Consider the following 4160-nt stretch of genomic DNA (forward strand, 5'->3'; position numbering starts at 1 on the left):
TTTTTTAAATCTAGGAAATATGGATTTAAATAATCTCTAGTCACACCACACAATATATGGTGAGCTGAATAAACGAAGCCTGGCAGCTGCTGAGAATGGAAGAACAAATCCACTACGGATCGAGGGGGAGTCTTGAGGCCCATAACCCCCCCTTTTCATCAGAAAATTCCTATACTTTTTCTTTAATGCAGTATTATACCAGGGCGTTTTTTAATAGTTAAAAGTAATTATTATTGACCCCAGAATATCTCCTAATATCAAGTGCACATTGTTTCAAAAGTGTCTCAAAATGCCCGTAATATTCGTTACATTAAAAGATCTGGGGGCTTACAGCGCCGCCCCCCCACAAGCTCTGTGTGCTTGCCGGTTCCCCCACCCACAACTTCTTAGACCCCCCTTTTGATATTCTTGGATACGCCCCTGCTACAGTACCTAGTTCGGAAAAGAGGGTCTCCAAACTGGTGCCCCTGCACTCCAGCACCTCAGGTTTAAAGACGTATTAGAACGCATGCAATTCCCTAGCTTATATTAGTATTACAGACGGTCAAGAAGTGATTTAATAAGTACCTTGTAGTGGCTAATTCTCCCTACAAATGCTCTGCTGACTCGCGCCACCCTCGCTCGCTGAATGGTCAGTTGCCTTCCTCATCATCAGCTAAACAGCGACGCCTCTCCTACAGCGGCTTGCGTCATGAGTAGGCAGGATTGTATAAATACCTCCCTGGCAAAACTTGGCTTGGATTTTCTGAATCTGGGAAGCAATAAATACTGAAAATTTGAAAATCCGAGCAAAGATTTGGCAAAACTTACATTCTCCCGTTAGTTTCCAGGAACGTGCTTTCATCAGCAAGTTTTTATATTTATTTATTCAATAGCCATATTTTTGTTTTAAGATTTGAGGGGAAAGGATGACAGTTGTAGCTGATACCCATACACTGGCATATACAGTGGAACTGGAGTCCTAGAATAATTTGCCCATATCAGTATGTATTCTAATAAAATCTACCTTTCAGAAGTTTTTCTGGTGGCTTTGCTTCAGTAGAATTTATACGACACATTTTGTTTGTACTGTATTTTTTACATCATACTTGTAATGTCTCACTGTATTTTTCTGTGCAGTACAGGAAAACCTAGTATTGTTTACACAAATTTATCACTTTCCATGGATTATGCACCGATTATTAATTTTTATGGACTTAATGCAAAAAATATTCAGGAGTTCTACTGTAGTTAACATTTTTTCATAATTATTCATAGATTTTACTGTAGTTTTAGATACATCTTCAGGGACCTTCTGTGTCTCTTCAGGGGCGGGTCCTGCAATATCAAATGGGGGGGGGGTCCAAGAAGTTTTGGGTGGGGGAACATGGCACGCACAGCGAGCCCATCCAGCTGGTGTTTTAGGGGGGCGCTGTAAGCTAAAATTATTTTGAAATCTGACCAATATCATGGGCATTTTGAGGCCATATTGAAGCCATATGTAATTGATATTAGAAGATATTCTGAATTCAATAGTAATTACTTTGTATTCTACAAAAGCGCCTGAGTACAACTGTATTCAAGAAAAATTATTGGAATTTTCTGATGGAAAGGGAGTCCAGGACCCCCTTGGATCCGCCCTTGTGAATGTAGTCAATGTTCATTTCAAGAGTGATGCTTTAGACTCCCAGGTTCTTCACAACCTCCATGAAGGAGTTCCCACTCTTTTTCTCGGAGACTTTAATGCCTGCCATCCCACTCTTACTTCAGATTATACCACTCCATGTACTCGTAACAGGTGCATCTCACAGTTTCTTGCACCTACCCGTGCAATGTGACTTGATAGACTATGCAAGACACTTTGGACCGTCAAAGGCGGCTGCAACAGCTTTATTTTCAGGAAAAATAGCGAGCTTCACGGTTATCTGTTGATTTCCGTTTTCTCTTTATTTTGTTCAAATTGAACAGTTCAGTATTTAATGACATGAATTTCTTAAGTCCACAAAATGCATTGAGGGGTATAAAAATACAGTTTACTACACTGAACAGTAACTTATAAAAAGAGTACCATAAATCAGTTGAAACAGCTGGACAGTACATGTTTTTTTTTCATTTATTGGATGCCCCCCACATCCTTGTGTAAGGTGAAGCGCAGAAGCGTTTACAGCGCCCAACAGGGAAGCATGCTAAGTTCATGCTTGCCTTATAACTCATGAGTTAAGGGCGTAGAAGCCTGAAGAGTCGAATGTGTTTGTAATAGGATTCGTATAGTCAAAGTACATAAGATGTATAATACATTTATAAGTACTGCTGTATTGGTCTCATTATACACTCCTGACAATAAACAATATAAAACACAAATCCCATTAATATGAAAGTACATATCGTATACTATACAGAGGAATTGTCTTAAAGCTGAATTTCTGGCAAAAATGTAGCCTGTTTAAAATGTACTGTACTGCCATACATGAGTGAAAGGTCTCATTTTAGTAAACATTCAGCAGTCCTTGGTGTGTGGGAATTTTGTAATGGACCTTTTGCACGAAAGAAAATAGGTATTCAAATCAGACCATTAACAAAAATATGGCACATTTAATTACACAACTCTTAAAGAAGAGAAAAATGCTAATACTGCAATAGTAAGTTACAGAGAAATAAGATAAATAGGATATAGGATAAGAGAGTTTATTCACTAATGTAAAGGAAAACCCTTAATAAGTTGTATCATGTTTTTAACAATGAAACCTTTATTTAACAGACTATATGAAAAGACAGTTTGTTCTCCGATTTGGGTTGCGCGTGTACACTGAATAACAGCACCACCTATTCCAGAGCAACATACTTTAGTTACTGCAATGAAAACAAACCGCTGTCATACGCTAGTTAGAGTAAGGATTGTCGAAGTTTTCTTTTAAGGCAGAGGCCAAATTGCTTTGCTGCATATGACTGTACAAGCCACAACACGATGCGAGAAAATCGTGGATTGTTCAGATTTCCAAACGGGGATCCAGATCGTCGACGTAAATGGAGAGCAGCCTGCAAACGATTGAACGGAGACGGCACTCCTTGGAACCCGGGATCCAGACACATATACCTATGCAATAAGCGCTATAACTAGTATGTTATTTCATTCTTGGTTCAGACTTGAACTGTTGAATTGGCAATATCGTCCACATATTAAGTTTATCCTGAGTGTATTTTAGTCTCAGACTATAGAGGCCCAAACAGAAATTATAACCGTACCATATATGGGATGACCAAGATCTGCCAGCTTTTATTATATTACTGGACAAGCTGGTGGAGTGATGACTAAATTTGCAGTTCTTCTTCAAAGTGTCCTATTGTCATCAAGGGTTCATTTGCATCCAGACTGTCCCGTCCGTATGTGTGTTTTCAAGCGAAAGTGACAGCAAAAGTAGAAGGAAAAATAATGGTTTGAATCGTCCTGCAAACAAAGGAGAACAAAATTCGAGGAGCTCCAGAATATCAAGTCAGAAGAGAGTATCTCTGATGTGTGTAAACTAGACTGGCTGCAGAGCAAATCAGTGAACCTGGTGGCGAAAAGACAGCCCTGACCACTTGGATGTTTCTGGAATAACACCAATTCCTGATACCCCTAATGTGACGAGCAAAGTTGATTCAGGTGCAACAAGTACTCCCATGACAGATACTAGGCAAGAATCCTTCTACCAAGGTACATAGGCAAATCAATTATTAGGTCTTATAAGAGTGAAGTGCTTCCCCGACTGCAGTACTGTCACCCTGTCCAAAGGAGGGCCACCAGACATGGTGCCTGCGCTACGACACCTCAGCTACCCTGAGAGATTAGAGCGCCTGAAATTGTCTAGCTTATACTACAGCCGGGCAAGGGGAGACCTAATTGAGGTGTATAAGCATTTCAAAGGGCACTACTCAGTCGAGTGCTCTTACCTGGAGCTGGCGGACGCTCGCCCCACAAGGGGTCACAGCTCAAGGTTGAAGAAGCCGCAAGCCCAGAAAACTGTGAGGCCAAACTTTTTCGGAGTGAGGGTTGTGAACTCTTGGAACAATCTACCAGAGAGTGTTGTGACGGCACCGAGTGTGAGCTCTTTCAAGACCAGACTTGACCAACACTGGAGCAGGTTCGGGTACATTCAGGAGCCGGTGCATGCCCAGTACTTGCCAACAGTGCGCAACAGAGA

The sequence above is a fragment of the Homarus americanus genome, unplaced genomic scaffold (assembly GCF_018991925.1).
Source record: "Homarus americanus isolate GMGI-L3 unplaced genomic scaffold, GMGI_Hamer_2.0 scaffold49667, whole genome shotgun sequence".
Taxonomy (NCBI): domain Eukaryota; kingdom Metazoa; phylum Arthropoda; class Malacostraca; order Decapoda; family Nephropidae; genus Homarus; species Homarus americanus.